At 40.3% G+C, this 14587-nt stretch overlaps 2 pseudogenes; one reads left to right on the forward strand and one right to left on the reverse strand.

The window, feature by feature from the left end:
- Positions 1-3776: 3776 nt before the first annotated feature.
- Positions 3777-10298, reverse strand: LOC148554065 (uncharacterized; annotated as a pseudogene).
- Positions 5984-6948, forward strand: LOC148554066 (uncharacterized; annotated as a pseudogene).
- Positions 10299-14587: the final 4289 nt, after the last annotated feature.

Here is a 14587-nt window from a genome sequence, read left to right on the forward strand (position 1 = left end):
TTCTTAAAAAAATTTTAGGTTTATTATTATTATTATAAAAAAATCAATTTTATTCTAATTTATTAAAAAATTTAAAAATAACCGATTCATTAATACAACACGTAAACATCTTTAAAAAAACGTTTTACGCATCTTTACAAAAATATCCCTTAATTATTTATCACCACGCGAGAAGAGTAAAATATGTGGGTTTGTTAGAATCGACATGTCAATCATAATCAAGGTTATAAACAGTAGTACCTTCTTTCATATTCTTTATTCTTTAATTTTCATTAAAATGAAGTTCTGTCCACAGAGAATTCGGATTCCACCGCTAGTTAAAATTTGGATTATTGCATGTCATCTACACCGAAACCATTTTTCTATGGAATCACTTTCACAAGGCCTGATCAAAAGTTCTTCAACCGCCGCTAGCATCCTTTTCATCGTACGTGGTGACAGAAGCCTTACACGTAAAAGATTAATAATAATAATAATAATAATAATAATAATAATAATAATAATAATAATAATAATAATAATATATGCATAAGGGCAAATGTAGCTTTGCATGTAATACCAATAATCGTTTAACTTACTCAACAAGAGGCAACAAAACTTGTCACAATATGAAATGAATTTGGACTAGCTACTTGCATGATTAGTTACGTTTATCTCCGGCGGCGTAATATATATATGTAGAACAAACACAAATATCCTCAGTTTCAAATTATATTTAGGAATAAGTATTGTTTTGGTCCCTCACGTTGAGGGTCGAAATCGAATCCGTCCCTGATGTATATTTTGATTTAAAATTATCTTTAAAATTGTATTTGAATTTAAAATCGTCATTTCCAATAAAATTTTTTAATTTATTCCTAAACTATCCCTGTAATAAAAAAAATTATAAAATAAATAAATAAAAAAAAACGCGTTGGTGGGGGAAGAAAAGGGTATACGAAGGGGAAGGGGGGATGGGGGGACGGCACCGGCGGCGAAGAGAGGGAGGAGGGGAAGTGGAAGAAGCCGGAGAAGAAGAGGAAGAAAATGAAGGGGACGCGGGTTCGGGGTGGGGGGATGGGGAAAGGGGGGAGGGGGACGGCAGCGGCGAAAGGGGAAGGGGGAAAGGACGCGGGGTGGGGGAAGGGGAGGGGGGAGGAGGAGGGAGAAGGGGAAAGGGGGGAAGGGGGACGGCGAGCCACTGCCGTTGGAGTCCGCCTCGCCGCCTCCACTTCGCTTCTGCCGCCTCACGCCTCGCCGCCTCCGTGTCGCCGCCTCCGCCTCGCTTCTGCCGCCTCACGCCTCGCCGCCTCCGCCTCACGCCTCGCCGCCTCCGCCTCACGCCTTGCTTTTGCTTTCTTGCTTTCTGTTTCTGTTTGATGTTGTTTTTGTTTCTGTTTGGTGTTGTTTTCTGCTTTTTTGGTGCTGGTGGTGGTTGTGGTTGTGGTGTTGGTGTTGGTGTTAGTGGTGGTGCTGGTGCTGATGCTGGTTGTGGTGGTGGTGTTGGTGTTGGTGATGGTGCTGGTGGAGGAGGTAATTGTGTTGGTAGTGGTGAGGGTATTTTTGTCCAAAAAAAATTAAAAGGACGATTTTAATATGAAAAAAAAACGTTAAGTATGATTCTAAATTGAAAATTACGTTGAGGACAGTTTCGATTCCGACCCTCAACATGATGGATCAAAACAATACTTATCCCTTGTATTTACTTAGTTTTTTAAGAGCATCTCTGCTCTCTATCTCTTAATAAGCTAAGGAATCTAGTGACACGCACCAACATGTACAAATTAAAATCGTGTTTATTGGGCAGGTTCTCACAAAACTCCAAGTCCATGCTCTGTGGATGCTGATCCAATCAATGAAAGTAACCCCAACTAGTGTTGAGGCTAAACAAGATAGAAGCAATTGAAAAGCTTGGGATCTTTCTCATCAAACTGCTGGTTCCGCATCAAAGCCAGTCAAATTAAGCTTTTTGTTTTTTTTTTTCTTTTGTTTCTTAAGGTATCCTTTAATTTTACGGTCCAAAAATTAATCCGATGTGATATTGAGCTCTATTTAAGAGTTTATTGTTGGTCAATAAATTGTTATATATACAAGACAGAATTCGAACTCCCACATTTATTTAAGTGAACTAGTGAGCTAATCCAATTTAGTTAGCAGTCAAATTAAGCTATTCCTTATAACAATACCTGTTCCCAATGCAACTTGGTCATTTGTAGCAACCTCACTCACATTGCGTTGCAGCTACAATTTTGCAAGGGCTGGGATTGACGTGAAGGATAATAAATCTCTGCAGTCAGAACATTTGAGAAAATTAAAAAAAGGAATTCAACCCTATTTATTTAAGTTAAAATTCTCCCAAAAAACAATATTGTAATAATAGATGTCACATCCAACACTGACAATTCCACTATTATTTAGGAAGAAGATAATGGGGTCTGGTACCTACCTTCTCTGACTCTTGGTTGTTGGTATGAAGAGTAAATGATCAAAGGCCCGCATCTTAATTATTATTATTCGAATATATCAGATGTTATAGCTGCTGTAATTACCTATTTTGAGTGCTTTAAAGTGACATTTTACAAGCACCAAAGTTCTTAAGCCCATTAATATTCAGTATTAATGTTATCTTTTTCAATTGTTGATTGCAGTTTGCGAATTTCCCCAATGTTAAGAGAAATGAATACTACTTAAGTTAGCACCAATTCAATGCATGCAAAGAGAAGACCAAGTCTTCAACTTAGACTCGCTAATGTATAACCAACTTGGTTTAATTGGCTAGTTAGTTTATTTGTCAAATTAAGTAAGTGGCAAATTTTACTGTATAAATAGAGAGACAAATCTACATATATAGATTACTGCTAGCACATCTTTCGACAGACAAGTGTTCTTGAGAAGAGACAAATTCTGTCTCTAGTGCAAGTTGTTCCAAATCCTTTTCAGCTGAACAAATCATGTGTTTGATAGGAGAATTCGCATGAGATATATAATTATTAATCCTAATCATTGATTAGGTTTAAGTTAAAAGTCTTTTTTTTATGGGCTGTTTTGTGTTTTTGAATTTTTGAAAGCATGTAAAAGCTAAGTTGTTGTAAAAATAATAATTTCATATGCCAAAAAAACAAAAAAACAAGGATCCCAAAATGCCATATGAACAACTTAAAAAAATTTAAAACAGATAGAAATTTGGTGAGCTGTGCCAAAAAATCAACTGTTATAAGCTCTTTCAACATAAACTAATATTAATAGCAGTAATAATTATTGTATATTCTATATGCTTCCCCCTCCTTTTATCTAGTAGACATATGTGAATATAGAATGTATGTTTCCAAAAAAGAAATGCATATAGAATGCATATTATTTTGTCTTCATTTGTCGATTGTATTTACCCATGTTTAAGGAAAGGATGTAATAAATCATGTTGAGATATTTGTTAAAGGTATCGAAGAATAATCTTTGCATGTGAAAGTTCGGCTATCAAAACATTTAACATGATTACGTTTGTAATTGATCTAATAAAAATTCTTCTCATCTACCATTAAATTTGTGTTTGGACTGATATTTGTTAAATAGAATTTATATAAAATTAATTTTGTAAATTTAATTTTTATTAAAAGTAAGTTTGGTATTAACATGGTTTATAGGACAAAAAACGCTAATAAACCAAGGCTGAAAATTATTTATGTATATCAGTTAAAATGAAAACCGTTTTATCATTGAGCCAAAGCATATTTATATGTAATTCGAACCAGCATGGTTCGAACTTGACTTACACATAAATCGAACCATCATAGTTCGAATTAGTAAGGAACAGTTGATGCACATAATTCGAACCAACTTGGTTCGAACTCTATGTCTTCATAATTCGAACTAGGCTTGTTCGAATTATACCCTTTGTAGGCGTCCCAAGTAATTCGAACCAACCTGGTTCAAATTACTCTAAATTTGACTCCAATAGTAATTCGAGTAAGGCTGGTTCAAATTATGTGAATTTCGGCTATATAAGGAGTTCGAATCAGCCTTATTCGAACCATTGTTCCATTCCCCTGCCCCACCAAATCCCATAGAAAACGACCCAGATTTGATTCGACAAAGACCTGAACGGAATACTCAGCCGATGAGGGACGATCCGGCAAGGTTATATCGGTTGGACGGAGTTGCTCATATAGCCAGGGTCATCAACGACGAGGTTAGTACGTAAAAAACTTCGTGATAGCGGTATATGTGAGTTAGTGGTTTTGCATGCGGTTTTAGTGGCGGTTTATGTTATCGGTTAATCGTAGTGGTATTGCTAGTGGTTAAGTTGAGAGGTTTCGCATGCGGGTTAGATGGTGGTTTAGTAGGTGGTTTATCTTAGTGGTTTATGTTAGTGGTTTATGTTACTTGTTTTATGTTACCCGGTTTATGTTAGTGGTTTATGTTGGTTGTTTTATGTTGGTGGTTTATGTTAGTTGTTTTATATTAGTGGTTTTTGTTAGTTGTTTTATGCTAGCCGTTTTATGTTAGTGGTTTATGTTAGTTGTCTTATGTTAGTGGTATATGATAGTTTTTTCGCATGTGGTGCTCGTTAATGGAATTTTATGCGGTTTATAATATGGGTTTATTGATGTGCTTATGTTGCCGGTTTGGGTTGGTTGTTTTTAGTATTGGTTTTGTTAGTACTTTTGTATGCTGTTTTGTTCATAATTTACCTTGGCGGTTTATTTTGGTGGTATTGGAAGTGGTTGAGCATGTGCTTTTGTAAGCGGTTCGTGATACTGGTTTTGCATGTGTTTGAGATAGGTGGATGTCTTTGAGGTTTATGTTAGCGATTTGAGCATGTGGTTTTGTATGTGGTTTGATATATTGGTTTTGCATGTAGATTCTGTACTCGGTTTTCTCTAGTGGTTTATCGTGTGGGTTATTTTTGTCATTGGTTATCAAGTCGGTTCTAACAATGCGGTGCATGTAATGCGCAGCCACAGAGATGCATCAGGAGCATGCGGCAGCAGCAGGGCATGCGACTGGATGAGAGATACGTTCGATTCTTGCAGATGGCCGGATTATACCATCTAGCGAGGCTGAACGATAGATGGTTCCGGTTAGATGAAGCCCTTGTCAGTGCCTTCGTTGAGCGATGGCGTTCGGAGACGCACACGTTCCATATGCCGTTCGGAGAGTGCACGATCACACTTCAGGACGTGGCATACCAGTTGGGGTTGCCAGTGGACGGGCGTTATGTGAGCGGCTGCCTTTCAGATTTCCATATATACATCTAGGGTGGCCATCCAGCTTGGGAGTGGTTCCAGGAGTTGCTTGGAGTCATTCCTCCTCCCAGCCAGGTTCAGAAGTACGCAATAAACTGCAGCTGGTTCCAGGAGACTTTTGGAGAGTGCCCCGAGGGAGCCGATGAGGAGACTGTGCAGCGATTTGCTTGCGCCTACATCATGATGTTGCTGGGTACGCAGCTGTTTGCCGACAAGTCCGGCAACCGCATTCACATCAGATGGCTTCCCTACGTAGCTAGGCTTGAGGAGATGGGCACCTACAGCTGGGGGTCTGCAGCACTGGCATGGTTGTACCGGTGCATGTGCCGAGTGGCGAACAGACATGTGGTCAAGTTAGCGGGCCCACTACAGCTACTTCAGTCCTGGATCTTCTGGCGCTTTCCTCGGTTTAGGCCTGCAGGGTATGACATGTTCAGCTGGCCGTTGGCCTCGAGGTACTCTATCCAGGCTTCTCTATTTCAATTTAATATAGCTAACTCCATGTTCATTATTAGCCAATTACAAATCTCTCACACATTTAATTATCCATTTGACACACATGTGAGATGCAGGTGGTCAGGTTACAACCCTTCCGGTAGCGAGAAGGGTCCTAGAGTGCAGATGTGGTGGCTGAGGATAGACATGTTACAGGACAGGGAGGTGAGTCAACTATTGCCAAAGTTTATTTAGTTAACCAAACTATATGAATTGGGTGCATGAGTTGGCCTGACAATGTTGACTTATCTGTGCAGTTTATCTAGATGCCGTATAGCAGCCCCGAGGTACTTCAGGTTGTGCATCCAGAGGCTTTGGAGCCTCGGCATACGGCGTTGTGGCGGTCTGTGACGTCACTTATATACTTTGCCGTCATAGAGTGGCATCAGATTGATAGGGTTCTACTGTAGTTTGGCGGGGTCCAGCCCCGTCCGCATCCCGCCCTGAACATCGACTTTCTGATGTCGAAGGACGGCCGAGGCGGTGATCGATGGTTTCTGTATGCTTTGCAGTCATGGCATCTCCATTGGGAGTCCCGAGCAGAGAGCGTGCTCAGGTTTGATGTTGTTTCCGACCCTGGTCCGTCACATGAGTTCTTGGAGTGGTGGAGTCAGCATGGAAAGAGATTCCTGTCTCCGGAGATGTACTTGGGGGATCCGAGAGCCGTTCCTATTCCCGTAGAGGCGTCACAGAGGGGTGCTGGGCGAGTTCCTGACATAGATCGTGTTGATGACGTGCCGGACAGGCGTCGGGTTGAGAGGAGAGCTCGTGTGGGGACACGACGGAGCCAGCGTGAGTGGAGGTGGCTGGACCAGGCCATGGATGAGGCTGACGATCCCGGTCCCCGTGGAGGCGGACGACGAGGGGAGGGAGGGAGACGGAGAGGGCGTGCTTCGGCGGACCACCACGGTGATCATCGTGACGACGATGACGACGATCAGCATGGGCCCGTGGGGGGGGGGGGATGGTGCAGGGGCTGTTGCAGTTGCTGGTGTTAGTTCCCATGATGGCGGACATGGAGGCGAGTGGTATTGGTCAGGTATGGGTGACGGGGCTGACTGTGGTGACATTGGACTTGGTTCGGGGCCTCTTGGAGATTATTTCGTTGGTGTACCAGGCCATGACCAGACTCTTCAGGAGAGTACCCCATGGGTTAGTCCGGGATCACAGTGGGCAGACTTCCTTGCCTCAGATACGCTTGATGCGGACTTCGGGGGTTCACACTTTCTAGACAAGATTTCTGCCATCATGCAGGAGGACGTGGCGGCCCGTAGGCGTGGTCAGAGTTCCGGGACACAGACACCTTTAGATGTCGATCTGAACGAGCCTCCTACGACATCTGTTGCTGACCATTTTGCGTTGGGAGGAACTCCTCCTTCCGCCTACACTGCTGCACCACATTCAGTTGCCTGGCCGTCTGTGGCACCCGTCCAGCCTAGGCCACCTGCACAGCCTGCCCCGGATGAGGAGGAGGATGAGATCGAGGACGAGGAGCCGCTCATCCGCAGAGGTCATAGGACACGGGTACCCCGTCGTTGCTTTATGGGATTGCATCTGTTTAGATGATTCATGTATCATGTATGTTGTTTCTTCATGTTCATTAATGTATGTTAGCCATGTTTCTTAGCCATGTTTACTTTTGTTGTTATTTTAGCCATGATTACTTTTGTTGTTTGTTTATCATGTTGTACTTTAAAAACGGGTGTTTATTGGTTAGATCAGTGACTTTCATAGTTTTCGCATCGTCTATCAATGTAATATGTAGATTAATTTATTGAACTTTGCATTCAGCAGACTATTAGAAAGACTCGAAGTGAAACATTACATATTCATTAATTAATGCAACATGCACAATACAACACACAAACATCAACAAATTACAAGACTTCTCAACTACAACTTCGTAAATCGAAACTTAAATAAAATAAGTACCAACACTAAGAATACAGCTACTAATGGCCCCCTGTGTGAGACGATTCTCCGAGCTATGGGTAACTCCGACGTGTGTGTCTGGGTTGGCGACAGAGGCCACATCTCTTTGGCCGGTTCGGATCTGCCTCGTCCATATTGGTCTGTATCCGAGTGGACCTAGGACGACCCTCTCTCGCACGCCTCTTTTCAGGGTCCGGGATCACAGTGGGCCTGTCATATGGTGGCCAGAAACCTTCCGGAATTGGAGGTGTGAATCCCATCCGATACACAATGAATACCGAACTAAGACGATACACCCTGTGAACATAAGCGGTCCAGGTAACCCGTGAGTAGGCACAACATGCAAGTGGGTGTGTACACGGGAAATGAAGTGCCTGGAAGTACCCGCAGTCACATGTCTGAGAGGCAAGCGATACTCTGTAGCTACCCAATGAGAAAGAACCCGTCGGAGTGGTCTCTGATACAGTGAACTCGGAGTTATCCCTGTCGTACAAAGTCACCGTGAAGCACCTCGCCGTCTTCAAGTTGGCCTCAATACACTTCACCAAGTGCTGACTGAATTCTTGTCCGGTTCCCATCTGGGCCTGAGCCTCTCTCCCCTTGCGTGCGAACAAAGAGTTCCGCAAGCCTTCCATATGTTGCCTTCACCAGCGAGCATACAGGGAGGTTTCTGACACCCTTGAGAATTGAGTTCACACACTCGGAGATATTCGTGATCATGTGACCAAATCTCCACCCCTCATCACGATGCTGAGTCCACAAGAAATACTCAATCCGGTTCGCCCACTCACACATCGCCGGGTCTTCAGACCGCAGAATATCAAACCAGTAATCAAACTCAACCTCGGTCTTGGCATAAGCCGCATTGACAAGAAGCCTCTGTGCGTCTTTGCCCTTGAATGTAAGGGCAAAATTAGCCGCTACGTGTCGAATGCAGAATGCACGGTATGCAGATGGAGGTAACCAACCTCCGTCGGGAGCCTCAAGCGCGGCCTTGATGCCGTTATGCCTGTCCGGTATAACCAGCAGACCCGGCTGCGGTGTCACGTGCTGACGGAGGTGGGAGAGAAAGAATGTCCAAGACTCTGCATTCTCACCCTCAACTAGTACGAATGCCACAGGTAGTATGTTGGAGTTCCCGTCCTGTGCAATTGCGATGAGCAACGTTCTCCTATACTTGCCATACAGATGGGTGCCATCAATACTAACCAGCGGCTTGCAATGACGGAATGCCTCGATGCACGGTGGAAACATCCAGAACAGTCTGTGAAAATAAGCTTGAGACTCGTCTACACTGCCACCAACTCGAACAGGGCTCGTCCGTAGGACTACAACAGTACCAGGCATCGTCAACTGGACTCCCAAAACCCACCTGGGGATCTCATTGTACGACTCATCCCAGTCACCATAGATGAGGGCAACAGCCTTCTGCTTCGCCAACCAGACCCTCCTGTACGTCGGCCTAAAACCGAAGTGTGCGGTAGTGGCATTTAGGAGCACCTTGATGCTGACGGATGCATCAGCCCTAACCATTGGCATAATGAACGCCGAGATCACATGATAATCCAAACTCCTGTGGTCACTCGAGATGGAGGTGGCAAGACAGGTATGAGGTCCATTGTACCGTTTGACCTCCCAAATGCCCTTGCGCTGCCGGAGACTCAGTCGAATCAACCATGTGCACCCATTCCCGAACTCAGAACACTTGCCCACATACTGGCGATAATCAGACTCCACTACCTTGTACTGAACCCCTCGCCGGATGCTGTAAGTCTTCACACTTAACAGGGCTTCATCTTTATCCTGAAATTGCTGACCAACCTGGAACTCTGTCAGACCAGCAGTCCCTTCCGCATCCCTAGCTCCAAATCCAATAGACAGCCCAGAAACCCCCTCCTACCTCATGGCATCCAAGTCCAAAGAGGAAAAATGAGGTGGATACTACTGTGTGCCAGAGCTAGAACCACCTCCCGCCCCTGCAGGCTCACTCGCTCCGATATCATCGCCGCTGTCATCATCAATCATATCCGACTCGACGTCATCGTCCTCTGCATCACCCAACAATCTGTCCCCAACCCCAAGCGGTGCAACACACTGTAAAGAGGTTGGCAGAAATTCCCCTGTGCCGACCTCGTCACCTACGCTGTCATTGAGATCAACAGCAAAAGAAGGGGAGGCGACAGGTTGGACCGGTGGCTCGTACACAGGGACAGATGAAGAAGCAACGGCAGGTCTGGAATTTGAACCGGCTGCTATGGCTAAAGTGGTGGTATTCCAGTTCGAACCCCCTGAGCTGGATACCACATCAACCAACTTTGCCAACAATTCTGGTGTCCTCACCTCCGGAAACTACCGGCGACAAAGAAACATAACTTGCAAGTCCTCATCACTACCAATCATGAAACAATCATACTTCACGGTTTCCTGGAGCACCGTGATTGGAATGCGATAGAAAAACTTCTTAACCCGCTTTGCACCTTCCAGACCAAGTTTCATCAGTACAGACCTAACAAGGTCATCATAGCTCGTCGTAGGCCTCACGACAATACAGAGAGGATCCTTATCTGTGAACTTCACACCGAAACGAGTTTTCCTCTTAATGAATCCTCTGTGGTGAAACAACACTACAAAACTCTCGTCACTGGCCATCTTAGACCCTCTAATGAGAGCAACTCACGTTTACAACCATATATATATATACAGGTCTGTCTCTCACTAAATCGAACCAGCCTAGCTCAAAATATGGTACGTGTAATTCGAACCACCCTGGTTCGAATTACTTTGGTGACCTAATCCTTGTATAATTCAAACTGATATGGTTCGAATTATGTGTGGTCCTAGTTCGAACCACCTTGATTCGAATTATAGTGAACTTTTCCTTACTAATTCGAACTATGCTGGTTCGATTTATGTGTTAGTCTAGTTCGAACCATGCTGGTTCGAATTATATATAAATATGCTTTGGCTCATTGGTGAAACAATTTTCATTTTGGCTGATATACGTAAATAATTTCCAGCCTTGGCTTATTAGCGTTTTTTGCCCTGGTTTATATTTAGCAACTTTTATATAAAAATATATTATAATAAATGAAATTTTGTTTAGATTATATTATTCAAAATAATTATTAGATAAAAAATTACTAAAAAATATTAATTTAAATAATTATTTTAAATTTTTTTATTATTTTATTTTAAATATTTAAATATATTTTAATATATTTTTTTAATATTCTCAGTGCTCTTTAATATTAGGGATAAGTACTTTTTTTGTCCCAAGGTCTGGGGTCACAATCAATTTCGTCCTTAATCTTTTTTTGTTATTAAAATCATCCTCAACGTTATAAAACGTTATAAAATCGTCCTTTTCTATTTTTTGGACCAAATTACCCTTAACTATTAATAAAAATAATATTAAAAAAAAATAAAACCCCACCCCACCCACACCCAGCATCTCTTCGTCTCTCCCCCCACCCCAAACCCACCCCCAATTTTCCTTCCTCCTACTCTCTGACTCTCCACCTCAAATCCCATCCCATCCCATTATCATCATCAGTTCCCACCTTTCATCTTCTTCTTTTCATATCTTCTTTCTTCTTCTTCATCTTCTTCTTCTTCTTCTCATTCACAACAACAACCCTTCATCTTCTTCTTCATCTTTTTCGTCTTCAATTCCGTGCAGTGCAGAGAAGATCAAGCCCGTTTACTGTCGGAGCGGCCATGGCCTAGGATGCAGATCTTCTGGAAGAGTCAATCGGTGTCGGAGCCAGATCCGTGGGTTATGAAGACGGTGGCAGTGGGTCCCTTCTCCTCTGCTTCTTCGCTCCCTGCGATTCCTCCCTCCGCACATGCTTCTCTTGCTTCGTTCCCATCCATCACCTTCGAGCTCCATCACCCATAGCTGCGACAGTGCCAACGCTAACAGCAGTAGGAGGAATTTTTTTTTATTTTTGTCACTTTCTTCCTCTTTTCGTTCTTCCTTTTTTAATTTTTTTTTAATTTTTGAAGAACATAAAAAATTTCTATTATTGCTGATTTTGATCTGAAGTTGTAGCTGATGATGATTGTTGAATTGTTAAATCTAAAGTTTCTGTTGATTTATTTTATGGATGTTTGTTGAATTGGTTGAAAATGCTAAATTTGTTGTTGCTGTTGTTTTTGTTTTTGTGGTTGTGGTTGTTGTTGCTGAATTGGCTGAAGGGGGAGGGTGTTTTGTTTAAGTTTGAGAAGAAGAATTGGGATTTGGAAAATGGGAAGTTCGAAGAGGAGTATGAGGAAGGGATGGGGAGGGAACAGGGAACATGGGAGTTCGAAGAGGTAGGGGGTGGGGTGGAGGTGGGGGTGTTTTTGTTTTTTGTTATTATTTTTTAATATTATCTTTATTATTTGTTAAAGGTAATTTGGTCAAAAAAATAAAATTGATGTAGAGAAGGATGATTTTATAACGTTTTGTAATGTTGAGGATGATTTTAATAACAAAAAAAGATTAGTGATGAAATTAATTTTGACCCCAGACACTAGAGACGAAAAAAGTACTTATCCCTTAATATTATGTTAGCTTTTTTTACTATTTATGATTTTAATATTAGTTTTAGATAATAAGATTTTTTAATAAGATTTTTTTAATGAAATGTTATTAACATGATTAAGTTTATTTTTTTATTGTAGTTAGTTTTATTATTGTTATTATTTTGATTATTATTATTACGTATACTAGTACGAATATTATAATTTATAATAAAATTATAGATTTATTTATTATGTGTCTTTAGAACACATGTTAATATTACAAAATAAAAATTTTTTTATTAAAAATATAAAAAAATTAAATTTTTAATGTATTTATTTTATAATTATTAAATAAAAATATTTAAATTTTTTTACTAATGATAAACTTATCATATGCTCTTATTATTAATATCAGTACAATAATTAATTAATTATTGCTACTATTAATAATTTAATATTAGTTTGTGTTGAAAGAGCTTTTAACAGTTGATTTTTTGGCACAGCTCACCAAATATCCATCCATTTTGAATTTTTTTAAGTTGCTCGCATTGCATTTTGGGATCCTTATTTTTTTTTTTTTTGGCATATGAGGTTATTATTTTTACAACAACTTAGCTTTTACATGTTTTCAAAAATTTAAAAACACAAAACAGTCCATCAAGGGAAAGACTTTTAACTTAAACGTAATCTGTGATTATGGTTGATAATTATGTATCTCATGCGAATTTTTCTACCAAACACGTGATCTCTTCAGCTGAAAATGGCCTGCAACAACCTGCACTAGAGACAGAATTTGTCTCTTCTCAGGGACACTTGTCCGTTGAAGGATGTGCCAACAGTAATCTATACATGTAGATTTGTCCCTCTATCTATACCGTAGAATTTGCCTAAGTAAGTATTTAGAATTTAAATCTTATTTTATGCATAACAAATTCATTAATAAGCAATAAACTGTTACCTAAAGCTTCAATTAATCTTGAATTAGTCTTTAATTTAGAAACCTGAAAAATAATATAAAAAAGGACCTAGTTTCTTAAAGAAAAGACATTTTTTTATTTTTTTGTTTTTTTGTTTTTGGTAAAGGTAATGGGGTGTAATATCACAGTAAATTTTAGAAGATTAGATTTAACGGTATTTGTATAGATTTTTAGAATGTTTAAAAATACTCTAGATAGTTTCGAAATGTTCTAGAATGTCCTAGAAGGTCTTGGAATACCTTAGAAAGTTTTAGAAAACTCTAGAAGGTTATAGAGTATTCTAGAAGAGTCTTGATATATATATAGAAGTATGAAAAGTAGTATGGAATAATTTAGAAGTATTTAGAAAGTTGTGGTAGAATAGATATTTGTAATGAAGGTTCTGGATGATTAATTTGGATCATTGATTAGATTTAATCCTAACCATCCATTAAAGAGGTGGATGGCTATAAATAGAAGGTGAGAGTTTGAGTTTGAGTGTGTAAGTCATTTGTAACAAACACTTGAGTAATAAAGTGTTCTTTCTACCAAAACTTCTTTCTCTTGTGTTCTTAACTTTCTTGCTAAATACTGAGGGTTAGGATGACTTGGTCTTAGCTCAAGAGATTGAGTAAGTTCTAGTTCCGGAACGGTAGCGTTAGAGTATGTCCAAGGCCATGAAAATTTGGTATCAGAGCAAGGTTCGAGAGGGAGCACAAGTGGTTTGTAGGTGTTTCTTCTAGTGTAACTGACGATTGGATTTTTGACGGTTTAGAATTTCACTAATGAAATCTCGTTGTAAAGTATAGTTTCTAAACCAATCACTAATCCTTTCATACAAAAAGTTGTTTGTCACAAGTACAAACCCCTAAAATTTATAAACCGAAGTATTGGACCTCGGGTCGTTCTCCCTAGGACGTACAATGAAGTGTCTTGTTATCGGTTATGGGTTATTTTGGGGTTTTGGATAAGAAGCATGAAAAGTAAATGGCAATGAAAATAAACTAACAACTATAGAAGGCTCTTGGCAAGGTATGAAAATTAGAAGTCCTATCCTAGTTATCCTTTTCAATTGTGATGAGATTTGTTCATTGCTACCACTTAGTTAACCCTTACTAATTAAAGGAAAGTCAAGTGGGTGAATCAATTTGATTTCTCAAGTCCTAATCAACTCCTAAAGGAATGACTAGCTTTGGAGGCTTTCAAATCAATTAGCAATCTCTCCAATTATCAATCAACAAAGGAATCAGATAACTCAAGTGTCACTAATTACTCTACCTAGACCAAGAGGAACAAAATCTACACTAAAATCCAACCAAGCATTTCATCAAACACTTGGAAGGCACAAAAGAAAAGTATAGTCAATCACAACAAGAATGAATTCTAACTACAATTGAATGTAAAGAATTAACAACAACAATCAAGGAAATCACAATTATCATGAATTACCTCAAATTGCATTATTGAAAGAAAACC

This window comes from Arachis ipaensis, chromosome B7 (genome assembly GCF_059453495.1).
Source record: "Arachis ipaensis isolate K30076 ecotype BB chromosome B7, ASM5945349v1, whole genome shotgun sequence".
In the NCBI taxonomy this organism is placed as follows: Eukaryota; Viridiplantae; Streptophyta; class Magnoliopsida; order Fabales; family Fabaceae; genus Arachis; species Arachis ipaensis.